This window comes from Diabrotica undecimpunctata, chromosome 1 (genome assembly GCF_040954645.1).
Source record: "Diabrotica undecimpunctata isolate CICGRU chromosome 1, icDiaUnde3, whole genome shotgun sequence".
In the NCBI taxonomy this organism is placed as follows: Eukaryota; Metazoa; Arthropoda; class Insecta; order Coleoptera; family Chrysomelidae; genus Diabrotica; species Diabrotica undecimpunctata.
In genome coordinates, this window is record NC_092803.1 from 137,115,575 (window position 1) to 137,130,737 (window position 15,163).

Genomic DNA, 15,163 nt, shown 5'->3' on the forward strand with positions numbered 1-15,163 from the left:
TGGAAATCTAAATTCAGGAAACTATACTACTTCCTGACGCAGTTTCTGACCGGACATGGTAGTTTTGGCACTTTCACAAATAGAATAGGAGAATCTGCCTCGGAAGACTTTACTGTTTGTGGGGTACCCGATTCTCCCGCTCACATTTTTAACTGCCAGAGATTGGAAAATGAGAGGGGAGATTTCGAGAGGCTAATTGGTTTTCTGTATAAAGTATACAGAAAACCAACAAAAACATATATAAAGTATACAGTATATAAAATCTCCAGATTGCATTCCCGTTAGAGGTAGAAATCAAACCAAAACTGGTTCTAATAGGACTCCGCTCAAATACAGTGGCCAAAGACATTAAAGAAAACTTAAAAAGAGAATATGACATTAAAACACTAAATATTTTCAACATGAGATCCAGGAAAGCGGATAAAAATCTTTGGCTATGTTTGTGCTAACGGTAGAAAAAGAAGACGTACCAAAACCAAAAGCCAAAAAAATAACGAACCTCATGTACATAAGAATACAAAGTGCACAATCCCACAAGAACAAAAAGCAAAATTTGCCAACTGTCAAGGGCAACATATATATATTTAGGGATTCTACAGTATTCACTGCCTTCCCTCGCTCAACCGTTTCCATCTCTCTCTGTTGTTCCATTCTCCATCGTTTAGGCCTCTCTTACTCATGGCGTCGTCTACTTCGTTCCTCCAGGATTTTCGGGGTCGTCCTCTTTTCCTCCTTTCTATGGGACTCCATTCGGTTATTCTCTTTATCCATCTGCTGTCGCTAGTTCTTCTTACATGTCCATACCACTTTAATCTTTTTTGTTCTATATATGTTAGTATGTCTGTTTCTATTGATGTTCTTTGCTTTATTTCGTCATTACTTCTCCTATCCATTCTTGTTACTCTGCAGCATCTTCGCAGGCATTCTATCTCTGTTGCTACTATCTTACTGCTGTTTTTCTTGTTTATGATCCAATTTTCAGCCCATATGTCATAATACTTCGCACTAATGTTTTATAAATCTGCGTTTTTGTCTTCATATTTAGGTGTCTATCCCACCATACTGAGTTAAGTTGTCGGATTGCTGTTCTTGTTTGTCCTATTCTTTGTGTAATTTCTTCCTCTGTTGTTGCCTTTTTCGTGATTATAAACCCCAGGTATTTGAATTTATCCTTTCCTTTGATTGTTACGTTGTCATCAATCTGTAGATCTTCTATGTCTTCTTCACTTGTAGATAGGTACTCTGTTTTCGCGAGGTTAATATCTAGGCCAGCCTTGGCTAACATCCAGCTAGTTTTAGAGGATGCCCAAGAATACCTGAGGTAGACCCAGAATACAAGAAGCACCAACCAACAACAGGGTGCAATATTCAACAAGAACCAATGGAAGTCATATGCTCAAGCAACGAAAACACCAGAATCAGAAAATACCCTCCTATTTGTCAAAGATATGGGGGATAAAGATAGCACTGAACTAAGGCACGAAAAAAGGGGTTACTTGAAGATAAGCTCCTGGAATCCAGGCGATATAAGAACAAATGTAAATGTTTTAAACGAATGAATCAACAGACACTAAATGGACGTCGTAGTAATACAGGAATCCAAATTGACGAACACTGGCTACGACATCTACAGGAACGATCATAGAGCAAATTCAAAAGGCACTACTAACACCACAAATTAACACTATGGAAGCACCTTCAATTAAAGTACAAATGAGGCAAGAAGATATCAGAATCACCTCTGCATATGTAAGGCCAGGAGATCCTATAACACAGGACGACCTGAACGCGTTCCTGAATATAAAAGAGCCTTCCATAATAATAGGAGACATAAATGCGAGATCTTCAAACTGGAACGATAGAACTACGAATAGAAACGAAAGATTACTGAACAACTATCTAGCAAACAATGAAGACGGAATGGTAATAGGGCCCATCGAACCGACACATTTCCCAGGAAATGCTCAACCCACCCATCTAGACATAGTAGTAGTTAAAAATCTAGGACTACAGACCGAAATCAGAACATTAAACGAAGGATCACAAGACCTCAACCCCATACTACTAGAAATAGGAACACGGCAAAAAAAAACAACACAACAAGAAAAAAAAAAAGAAAACAAAAGACTTGTGAGTATTGGAATCAACAACGTCCCAGTGATAAACAATCAACAAGAAATAGAAGAAAGAGTCCTAGAGTTCGAAAACACCTTACAAGAAGCACTCAGAAATAGCACTACTGAAGAAAAAATAGATATAGAGATATAAACCAGGAAATAAAAGACATGATAAGGGAAAAGAACAGAGCCAAAAAGAGAGCTAGAAAGAAAAGAAACCAAGAGAACAAAAACAGGGCAAATCGGCAATACAGAGAAGTGAAAACAGCACTAGCAGAACAGAGAAGCCGACAATGGGATAACCACATTCAAGAAATGGAGGAAAAAGGTCCAAACATGCAAAACATATGGAAAGTACAAAAAATACTAAGAAATGATAGAAAACCCATACCTCCACTACACGGTGAAAATGGAATTGTCTACACCATAGATGAAAAAGCCGAGGTGATGAGGAGGACTCTCGAGAGAGAGTGTACATTAAATTATCACCAAGACAAAGATGTAGACTTCATCGAAGAAGTCGAGGAACAACAAGAAATGCCCGAAAAACCAGAGGAGATAATCACACCCATATCTCCTCAAGAAATAAACGAACTAATTAAAAATAGCTCACCGAGAAAAGCACCTGGTCTACACGAAATTTCAAATAGAGCTCTGAAGTATCTACCAGCAAAAGCAATAGTACTTTTAACCAACATAACGAACGGGATCCTTAGATATAGGCTCTTCCCAAATTGATGAAAGGAAGCCCACGTGATCATGATTCCGAAGCCAGGAAAGAATACCATGTTTCCGCAAAACTAGAGGCCGAAAAGCTTACTGCCAGCAGTCAGCATGATCGTAGAAAGATCAATACTAAGAAGACTACAAGCTGAAACATACGAAATAGGAGTAATCCCAAAAGCTCAGTTCGGATTTAGAGCAGAACACTCCAGCAAATTACAAGTACTTAGACTGACAGAATACATAATAGCTGGATTTAATGAAAAACAATAGACAGGAGTAGCGTTCCTGGATGTAAGCAAAGCCTTCGACAGAATCTGTCATAAAGGCCTAATATACAAAATGAGTTCGAATAGGACAAGTACTATCAGAGCATGGAGCTCCGGAGGCTGGAGTGCCACAGGGAGCAGTCCTGTCACCCCTACTGTACACAATATACACCGCAGATGTTCCAAGAACACCAGGACACTACTCAGTCTTTATGCAGACCACACAGCGATTGCGGCCAAACACAGAAAGAAGAAGTAATAGTAGTAGTAGTAATAGAAGTAGTAATCAACAATCTATAGACAGCATTGAAAAACATTGAAGGATGGTGTATCCAATGAAAAATAGCAATCAATTCAGAAAAGACACAAGCAATCATATTTAAAAAGAAAAGAGAAATCTCAGAGGAACAGCTGTTAGTGCAAGATAATCCCATCGAATGGAAAAGAGAAACGAAATACCTAGGAGTCACTATGGACCAAGGCTTAACTTCACGAAACACGTGGACAAAACCATCCAAAAACCAGCAACAGCCAGAGCAGCAATAAGAGGACTCATAGGTAGAAAAGGCAAACTGCTCATAAAGACGAAAATGAGACTGATAAACTGCATCATACTTCCAATAATCACATATGCATCTCTCGCATGGGGGCACATAAGCGGAGATTCGAGGCCCGAGCAAGCAATTTTAGTTCGATGATACGTCACTAGAGAAAGCAGGAAAAGGTCGCGTCACGCTAGCTTGCATTGATCGGGTTAGGATATCGTGTTGAAGTTCTTGTACCCAGGAGTTCCACACGAAACGCATTTGGCTGATATTGCTGATGTGCCCCTATCACACATCAGAGTGCTATAGGGAGAAAAGGATGGCCTGGAGCATTGCAGTGAGGTGGAGTGACTCCTGTTTTTAACTCGAGTTAATACACCTCGTTTCAATGAATTGTTACACCCAAACGTAATTCTTAGGAGTGAACATGTATCACAGGCTGGGTTTACTTAAATTGCTTGCTTGCTTACTGGTGATATTGCGACTTTTATAAATTTAAAGTTATAACTTCGTTGGACCTTTAATCCTTGGACCTTAAAGTTATAACTTCGTATTTTTTAAATTCGTGTAAAAATGACAACATTTTATTCCTACATCTTGATGCGTCTGAGTTATTTTAAATGTTTATAAGCTTAAAATCACATTACATTTGCAAACCAATTTTACAATATTTGACTTAAACTTTTTAATCGTTGAATGATTTAATTTGATAAAATAAGTCTTTCTCTTCAATTTAATGCTTTCAGAATTTATGTTGGCCTACTAGTTTACGCATAATAACGTTGTAGATAAAAGCTTTCTGGGATAAACAATTCCAATTTTGCAATAACTATTAGATGAAACTTCTTAAAACTATTACACCTGAATAATTGTTACATTGTCTGAAAAAAGTTATTCATAATTAAAAAAAAAAATGATGGCTTATGAAGCTATTTTTGCAATAATTGAGCAACAAATTAACAAATATACACTGTGTCCGTAAAGTATGGCACAAATTCTTTTTTAGCTAAACAGACCATTTTAAGAAATAATCCTAAAACACGTCGATTTTTTATTTTAATTTACCGTATTTTAAAATAATATTCTAATATGCAGGGTGAATTACTTTCGAGTAATGACGTCACCGTCATTTTTTTTTAATGGATTTTCGAATTACTCTAGCTGAGCTGATTCCAAAAATGTATCACATGTTGATTCAAATTGGTACAGGGTGGACAAAAATACAATAGTTTTGTGTGTGCTCATAAAGTAGCGCGTTAGTTAAATTAACAATATCAAAAATACTTATTGTCGAGCGGACAGAATATGAAAGAAATTATTTCTTATCAATTTAAAAGAAACATAGTAGGCTATGTTTTTGTTAAATGTCATTATTTGTTTAGTAATTTATTGATATTCAGTGACAGTTTAGTACTACAATATTTTTGGTATTTGTGAATGTTTTAATTATTGCTTAGATTTACTTTGAAGTAGAAATGGAGTTAAGTGTAAAGCAAAGAATTGAAATACTTATGATGAGTGGGTATGGAGACAGATCGCGAACTCAGATGGAAGTGTGCAATTTGTTTAATGATAAATATCCAGAAAGACATATAACGCGTTCAACAGTCAGTAAGATTGAAAAGAAATTTCGAGAAACTGGTACAGTTGAAAATGCACGGAAATCAGGTCGTCCCTCTGCAAATGCTGATACAGCATTAGATGTTTTACTTAGCTTTGAAGAAGATGCGCAGGCTTGTGTGCGTAAAGATAGTCGCAATATCGGTGTTAGCAAAACAACGCTACACAAACTATTAAAGCTTGAAAAATGGCATCCTTATAAAATCAAACTTGTGCAAAAATTAAACGAAGATGATCCCGATAGAAGAATGCAATTTTGCGAAGCAATGATGGACAACTGCCACCGAGATCCTCTCTTGGTACAAACATTATTTTTTCTGATGCGGCCACTTTCACGTTAAATGGCGAGGTTAACCGTCAGAGTTGTAGATACTGGGCAAAAGTAAACCCCCACTGGATGCGTGAGCATCATACACAATACTCGCAAAAGGTAAATGTATGGGCTGCAATTGTAAGAAATCGAATCATCGGACCTTACTTTATCGAAGGTAATTTAAACTGGGTAACGTACCTTGAGTTTTTAAGGGGTATCTCGTACCTACTTTACGTAATTTGTTTCCCAGCAGACGTAATCCTGGAGGTTTTGATGAAAGTTTATGGTTTCAACAGGATGGTGCACCTCCACATTATGCTGTAGATGTTAGAAGGTTCCTAGATGAAATTTTTCCAAACAGGTGGATTGGTAGACGTGGACCTATTGAATGGCCAGCGAGGTCACCAGATTTCAATCCTTTGGATTATTTTATGTGGATCCATCTGAAGAATGTTGTGTATCAAACGAAACCAGCAAATATTCAAGAATTACAACAGAGAACTCGGACAGCAATAAACAATATTTCTCAAGACACAATAAACAAGGTTCAACAAGAATTTGTACAACGTTTGGGTTACTGTCAAATACAGCAAGGGCTGCAGTTCAAACATTTATAAAGTCATGTATTTCATCAAATTCTGTCTGCTAGACAATAAGTATTTTTGATAATATTGTTAATTTAACTAACGCGTTACTTTATGAACACACATAAAACTATTGTATTTTTGTCCACCCTGTACCAATTTTAATCAACATGTGATACATTTTTGGAATCAGCTCAGCTAGAGTAATCCGAAAATTGAGACAAAAGGGGGGCGTTCCATTAAAAAAAAATGACGGTGCCGTTATTACTCGAAAGTATTTCACCCTGTATATTAGAATATTATTTTAAAATACGGTAAATTAAAATCAAAAATCGACGTTAGTCAGGATTACTTCTTAAAATGGTCTGTTTAGCTAAAAAAGAATTTGTTCCATACCTTACGGACACAGTGTATATTTACAAACCCTAATTTTAAAAGATTGGCTATGCTTTTTCAGTATAATTGTGTCACTTTTTCATATAATTTACTTTACTAGTCTACACCTTTAGTGTTTAAAATCAAATAGCGATTTTACATTGTTTATATATTGTTTTATCAGTAAAAAATAACTTTTAATCTTTTGCATATTTTGTTTATTACATTGCTATTACCAAATTTATTAAAAGCTGTTGTTAGATACCTGTATCAAAGAGTGTCACGAAAAATGCTTTTTATTTTCAAATTTTTCTCGTCTATCATGTTTCGGAAAAAAACTCTCAGTAAAAAAAATTAGAACGAGTTGCAAAACTTTTCAATCTATGTTGATATGTTTATATTTGTATAAACACACAGATATTTATGTGGATATTGTTATTTACATTATATCGATTGGACTCGGAGTCTAATAATAATTATTTTTATGCTGTAGTCACTAAAAACATTTTCAATGTCTTACCTTTTGTGTCGTTTCATAAAAAGTGTGTCGGCGTGATAATAAAATCCGCCTTGAATAGGAAGCAGGTATGATATAATTCTTCTTACTTTTACTTGGTATTTCCAGAATGTGATTCATATAATCTATTGATAATATCTCCGTTAAGAAACAAGGAACTGTAATAACATCTATATATTATTCATCACAACATGACACGGGTATTGCACAAAAATAGTAGTGTTACGGTTCTGCGAAGAACAAAGAAATTATTAAGCTACTATGTGTTAACAAAAATTAGAAATTTCTTATAATATATTTTTTTTTAATTTTCTGTATTTTCCAGTATATGTTATCCACCTGGCACATTGCGCTTCTTAAGACTCTTTTTATTACTCTTAATACCTCTAAGTTAACTGTTTCCTTTATATTTACTGGGAATAAGCCCCAAATCAAGTTAACTTTAAAATAAGTAGTTTTTGACGTTTCGATTTCCATTTCGGAAATCGTTCTCACAATACAAAACATTAATAAATTAAAAAAAAAATGATTTTGTTACTTGTTAAAAAAATCTTCTAATGATTTAATTTTATCTGATTCGTTCTTATAAACAATTCAGACACATATTATATATTTTAAGGCAGATGACTTTAAAATGATATTGTCAGTACTTTTAAGTTGCGTTAGTGGGACGACTTTACTTGTAAGATAGTTTATTCGATTGCATGATATCAACTTTAACTTAAGAATACCCGTCAGAAAAATAATAGCATGTGATTTGTTTTTAAAAATACAAACACATGCAATGTGTTATTGTCAATGTGTGTGTATTTTTAAAGACAAATCACATGCAACGATGACAGTAAAATTCTCCTTGGCTCAGCTATAAAACCGCTCCTTGATATACCTGTTGGTCAAAGAAGAAAAGGAAGACCCAGAAAAAGGTTACTTGATAAAGTCGACGAAGACAAGAGAAATATGGGAATACATGTTCGGCTACGCTTCATTCCGGCTTTACAACCACATATGGTTGTAAAGCCGAAATGATGATGAAGATGTATTCAACTTCAATAGTTCAATGTTATAGATATAGCAGTAAATGTCTGCTATATCTATAACATTGAACTATTGAAGTTGAAAAGTCAATGAAAAAAGGGAGTTAAATCATAAACATTCTCGCCAAATATTTTCTCATAAATTTAGAAGACAATTATTTATCTTAACAAGAATGCTCTACCGAGTTGGTTTCTGTTTTTGGTAATAAAGAATCAGTTATAAATTTCTCGTTGGTATGGATAATTGCAACGTAAACGGACTAAGATCTAAGATCAGGTGTACCAACAACGGCAGTAATTCAGAATTTACTTTTTCGAGTCTGGAAACTTGAAGACTAATTTTAATTGAGGTTCTTGGCCCAGTAACGAGCAACGTTTATTGCAGCCTTGCTGATCGTTAGGAGCACCTGGAGGATGACAGACAGTGTTCCACATTTTGTTATTTTCCACGCACAGGTCACCATTAGTCCTTTGTGGGTTTCAATTCTCCATTGTATTCGTGTGTATAAGGTTACTCCGGTTCATATACGTTTTAAAGGCCTCTAGGTCTTCCAGTTTAGCTACTACCTTAAGGACTCTCCTCTTGGGATGGAGAGTAGTTTTAATCTCACATATGGAGTTCTTTAGAGGTTTGCGTAAACGTTTCTATGTCTTAAGCAGCTTTCTAATTTCGTTATGAATGAACTAGGTTTTATGCATAAAACTGCATGTTTCATTTAAGGCAATGTTAACTTGTTTTTGTGTAAACTCAATATTCTGTTAAAAAACATATTGGCTGTGCAGTTATTCTTAAAGAGTCATGGCATGCGTACCAGTTCCTTCTAGTTTATGAGAATGACAATTGATAGTAATGGTGCTTATATGTTAAAGACCTGTCCAAAGTTACTCCGACGAATTTAGATTTTTCTATGTACCATGTGACTTGGCAATTTCTTCTAGCATCATCTGTATTTTAATGAAATTACTTGGTAGTTTTCCTTGCAATATGTTGACATATTTTCTAGGGCAGCTTCAAACTATTTTTCGATCTTATGAAAGTCCTTTGATTATATTATTAAGCCTTTGTTATTGGCTTATACTTGATTTCTTCATCTGTTTTTCTTCCCTTGTGGTACAATATAAAATCTCCTGTTCTGTAGCAGAGACTATATTTAGAATGTTAAATGTTTTACATAGCAATTTTTTGGGATTTACGGTATCGTAGGCAGCTGTTAGATTTACTAGTGGGACTAAGGTTATCTGCTTGTTTTCGAAGTCCTTCTTTATAAACTGTGAGGTTTAATACTTGTCCGGTGCATGGTCTCCTAGGCCTAAATTCCGACTGTTTGGCAATGAGTTAGAAAAGCAATGAGTTAAAGTTTCTAAGAATTAACTGACTTCTTTCGGTAGGCAGATTTGTCGGTTTTTTTAAATCCCGGGATCTACTTCTGGTTTAAGTAGAGCTATTATTTTTACCCTTTAATATTAGCAAAGATCATAGATTGAAAAAATACGAGAATGGCACGGTAGGTGAATACCAAGGAGGAGCTGGAAGATCCACAGTGGATCAAGTATTTACCTTAAAAAATACAAAATAACAGTTACGAACAAAACCTAGGACTCCACATGTTCTTCATTGATTTTAAACAGGCATATGACTCTATCGATCGGGAGATGTTGTATGAAGCTCATTAAAATTTAGGAATATCAAAAAGTTGATAAAAGTATTCAAAATGTCGCTAACAAGTACAAACAATAGAGTGGTCATAGAAGGAACTATGTCAAATCTGTTTTCTATTACAAGAGGATTAAGACAAGGGGATCCACTTTCTACTAATCTGTTTAACTTTGTCTTGTAGGCAATAATGAGAGAAAGTAAGATCCAAACTACGGGTAACATTTTCCACTATAAACAGCAATGTATAGCGTACGCAGATGATGTAGTCCTCTTAACAACAACAAAAAAAGAACTGGAACACATGTTTAAGAACTTTGAAGATGAAGCAAGAAAATTTGGGTTGTATATAAATGAAGCGAAAACAAAGTACATGGAAATGCGTGGTGAGATAACGTAACAATAACGAATAAAGGGGAAGAAGAAAAAGAAATAGAAAAAAGACTATTAAAAGGAAGTAGAGCAATGGGCTCATTAAACAATATTCTAGTAGGGGAGCAAAAATTCGAATATATGAAACAGTCATTCTGCCAGTGGCAGTGAATGCCTGTGAGACATGGAGACAATAAGAAAGATGAAATGAAAATCGAGATCTGGAAAAGGAAGGTGTTGCGGAAGATTTTTGGTGGTATTAGGACGGCGGAGGGAAACTGGCGAAGAAGAACAAATAAAGAGGTAATGGAGATGTATGGAAAACCCCTAATTGTATAAAAAGTCAAAGTACAGAGAGTCAGGTGGTTAGGTCACATCACTCGAATGACAGAAAAACTTATGTAAAAAAGGTGCTTTTTGGAGGAGACGGGGGTAAAATGAAAAGAGGAAGACCACGGAAAAAGTGGTTAGAAGCAGTTAAAGGTGATTTAAATGGTATAGGAGTGCAGAATTGGAGAGAGAGAGCCAATAACCGGAAGAAGTGAAAAAAATTAACGAAGAAAATAAAAGTCAAGGCCAAGGTCAAGTCAATATATATATATATATATATATATATATATATATATATATATATATATATATATATATATATAAATAAATATATATAATTATTTTTACGGCTTAGTTTCTTAATATTATATGAGGAAGCACAGTCATTAAATTGCCTTAGTAGCACTCTTCAGTTTTAGGGCCAAAATGTTTAATTTGCTCTGTAAGTTAGACTTTCTGTTTTTCGTGCATTGTACATTTTTGTTTAATTTATTGATGTTGCTTACAAAACTTATACTCTTTCGTTTTGTACTATCTCCGCTTATATTCTTCATTATATTTTACGCTATTTTTCTGCTATATTATGGCTATCCTCTGTAATATATCTTCTTATATTTCTTTCCTGTTTCACTTTCCTACAGTACCTGAAGCATTGTTGTGTCGAATTCGATAGTCCCTAGATAGTTTACTGGATATATTCTTAACTGCTTTTATGAATTTTCAGTAATTCTCCAGGGTTGCGTAGATTGTTTTCACTTTATATCTGGCTTTTATAAAATTAAACCTCCTAAATGAGATGGAGGGAAATAGGCATTAAAATAAACTCAAACAAAACAAAATTTTTAATCTTTAGTCCTAACTCACTTTAGTCGATTTCCGAAGTGAAAATCAAAATATCAAACAAACTTATTTTAAAGAATAATTCTGGCTTATTCCCAATAAAAATAGTAAATTACATTAAATAAAATATTTGCTATAGTGCAAAGTTACTCTGAAAATACATCACTGGTTAATTTTTAAATTTAAATTTAAAAATTTCAAAATTTAAAATATTAATTTCTTAAAGAACATATTGCTAATCAAAATTTGGAATGACCATTTAAAAACATTATCATCTATGTTCAATTTTTAGTTCTGATTTAAAAATTTTAACCCCCTTTATCTAATTAACTAAATCAATTTTCAAGTGTTCATGTTCCTACATTTAAATTCAACAATTAACTGGAGCTCTCTTAGGTAAAGCGTGATTGGTCAAATATATCAACACTCTGTATATCTATAGTGGGGTATATATTTTCGGAAGTGAATCTAGTAATTAGACAAATCTATTTTCACTGATTTTCTTTGGGTATCGCGTCACTTGGTATTATCTTGTTAATTTTATATTGTTACTGCAACCTAGATGAACAGTTATCGTTGGTTCGATCATTAGTAGAGTAAATAGGTGAAAGTTAGAACATGTAAAACTAATTTGTTAAGTATGCATTAGAATTAGTAGTAGATAGAGTTGCATAAAAGTTATGACTGTATAATTTAACGATATCGTAAATTGTGTTGACAAAAAATGTTGTTAAAACGTTCATTCACTTTGGGTAGAAAAAAAATTAGTAATTATATATATGTATATATATATATATATATATATATATATATATATATATATATATATATATATATATAGGATGAAGTTGGGTATTTGTGAATGGAATATAAAAAGTTTTATTTTGCAGTTACTTATGAAGTTAGTTGGGTTTCAAACCACTTTTGTTTTTGTTTGTAGATATTATGTAGAATATAATATCTATTACTAACAGATAGTAATCTGTTAATATGTTCTCTTTATTCAAAATTGAAGAATGAATTGAGAGAGAGAAGATTATTAATATTCTTTTTTCTCATGCAACGGTCCACAGTTACCCGTTAATTTAGGGTAAATGTGGACTCTGACTGTGATCTGCTTGGTAAACTTTACTTTGTAGTTATTAAAATGAAAGGTGTAACTGTGGTTTAAAATAAAAATTTTTTTAAATATTATGAATTATAATATAAATAAACGAAAATTTTTATTAAAAATCATGAAACGGCAAACACCTAGGCAAATTTTTTTAATCTCCTTAAATCCTCACAAAACATATCGATGTTTTCATCTCATGATTTTGAGTCTTCCATTATTCCTATTATCTTATCATAAGCGAACAAAAAATGATCGCTTTTCTCACGAAATTTGAAGGTATTTCCCATGCATCTTCACTTTCTTCGGAATTTTAATCGCCACTACTTAACTTTGATTGTTTCTTGAATGTATTCTTCGACGGTTTTGTCTTAGTTTTTGATAACTATAGGTATTATAAATGGTTTTAGTTGTGATTACCTCAGCAACATCTATTCTTTGCCCTTCATTTGTTTTAGCCTCGGAGAAGGTTGCACTGTTGCTAGTAGAATATTCTCCCAGGATGCAACAGAAGTTAATGCAATTCAATTCTGGCTTTCTGTAGTAGAGCTGCAAGAGGTTGTAAATGGGATCGGAGTCTATTTACCCGTAGAACTTTCTTAGTCAGTGATAGTGTCAGCAATGTTGTTCTATTCATAATATCATTTTAACTTTTCGGAATAACACTTTTCTTTGCAAATGGAATCTAGATTTAGAGGAAAATATCTATTTCACTAAAGCCATTCACCACAACAAGTTCTCGAATACTGCGTCAAGTTTTTCACAAATTGTTGGAAAATTCGCATTTTGTTAGTTGTTTTCTTAAATTTTTGCGCTGCCAATCTGTTAACAAAGCATCCTATGAAGACTTGAGTCCCTTAAAGACCGACATACCCTAAGGCTGCAATATTGCAGAAGTATGTGACGGTAATTTAAGAATAGTCACATATTTTGCCATAGCCAACGCAATTACTTCGGGTGAAATGTGCAATAAATGACCTTCGTAAATCAGAAGAGCAATTTTTCAAAAACACATTTTTGAACATTAGAAAAAGATGCTTTGAAAGGTCTGAATGATTTTTTAACGTAATTCCTCTAAATTTCGTGCACGTTGCGAGGTGGAATTTTTATGGTACCTTTTGTACTAATAACTCTATCTGGAAACGTAATGTTTAAAAAATCTAACACCTCTCGTGCATTGTGAGCTGGACAGCTGTCTGGCTGCAACCAAATTTTATCCATATTAATAATGCTTTAAATGCTGGAATTATGCGATTTCTCAGGAGATCTAGGTATTTACGACGACACAAAGGGCCCAATGAAAAAAGGGCCAATTATGTTGTCACCTAAAATACCAGTCTACACGTTGACTTTTTGATGGTATTATCTTTCGTAAGGAACACTTATTTTTGATGTGCCTATTTTCTGTAGAGTACCCTACGGTAATAGATGAATTGTGATGGCCAGTTAAAGAAAAAAAGACTCATCTGTAAACAAGATTTTTTTCGAGATCTTCACGATTAGTGCGTTCCATCATGTCCTCACGAAACACCATTCGTCGTTCATATTCAGCAGGAAAAATTTCCCTGCTGTTGGAGTTTTTTCGAATTTGTAGCAATGATACTTGTTTTTTTTAAATATTTCTATAGTTCTAGCACTAATACTAATTTCTCTTGAACTTAAGGTGCTGTTACAAGAAAAATTGAATTCAGCTAGACTACATACGGCAGTTTCACGCTGTTCCCGTTCTTCATTAATTGCACGTACAGGCTGATTTTCATCTTCATCACTATCCGTGCATTTTTTACAGTTTTTGACACTACCAGTTTTTTCAAATATAAAAATAATGTTATGAATTGTAGATTTTGTTGGTACTGGGCCTTCGAATGAAAACGAAAAGCTACAGATTATATCGTCGGAACTACTTCCGACGATATAATATGTTTACTTTTGAAGGTTACCATTTTCCAAACTTGAAATATCAATTTTTTTATTCTGTTTTTTTGCGAATAAAACCAGAGTTAGTACTAATGAAAAAATAAAAGTATATTTTACGCTTCCGTCATCAAAACTGAATGTCAATTTGAGAAAACTAGAATTCAATCTAATGGGTGTTATCTAATGGGTGAGCTCTCGTATATGGGTACTAATTTCATACTATATTCGGTCTCTTTCTGTTAGCAGAACAACCTCATACTGTTCTTTTCACACTAATTATGCGTGTTATATGTAGTTTTCAGATTACCACAACTATATATATATATATATATATATATATATATATATATATATATATATATATATATATATGAAAATTACTTAGTTCTCGGGAAGAACCGCGTTGAGACACTCGACACTGAGGAGTAGGCAGATTGAGACCTCAGTGCCGAGAGACAGTTCTTGCAATATAGAACACGATACTGGTACGTCTCGAATGAGGGGAGTAGGCAGATTGAGACCCCGAACTCGAACCGAACCGTATCACTCTTGATAATGGCTCCAAAATGGGTGCCGAAACGTCGAGTAATAAATTTAAGTAGAGAACTAAGTAATTTTCATTCATCTGACCGCGGAAATTTTTCCGAACGTATATATATATATATATATATATATATATATATATATATATATATATATATATATATATATATATATACATATATATATATATAAAGTAGTTAGGTATTATTGACTGACACGTTATGTAAAATAAAGTTTTATTTTGGGGTTGCAGTCATTAATAGTAATATATATATAATATATATATATATATATATATA

The 15,163-nt window shown here is 33.7% G+C and overlaps 1 protein-coding gene across 1 annotated transcript in view; it reads left to right on the top strand.

Moving 5' to 3' along the window:
- The window catches only part of LOC140432166 (pancreatic lipase-related protein 2-like), a 122,827-nt gene that overhangs the window by 81,811 nt on the left and 25,853 nt on the right, over positions 1–15,163 (top strand). The window lies entirely within an intron of this gene.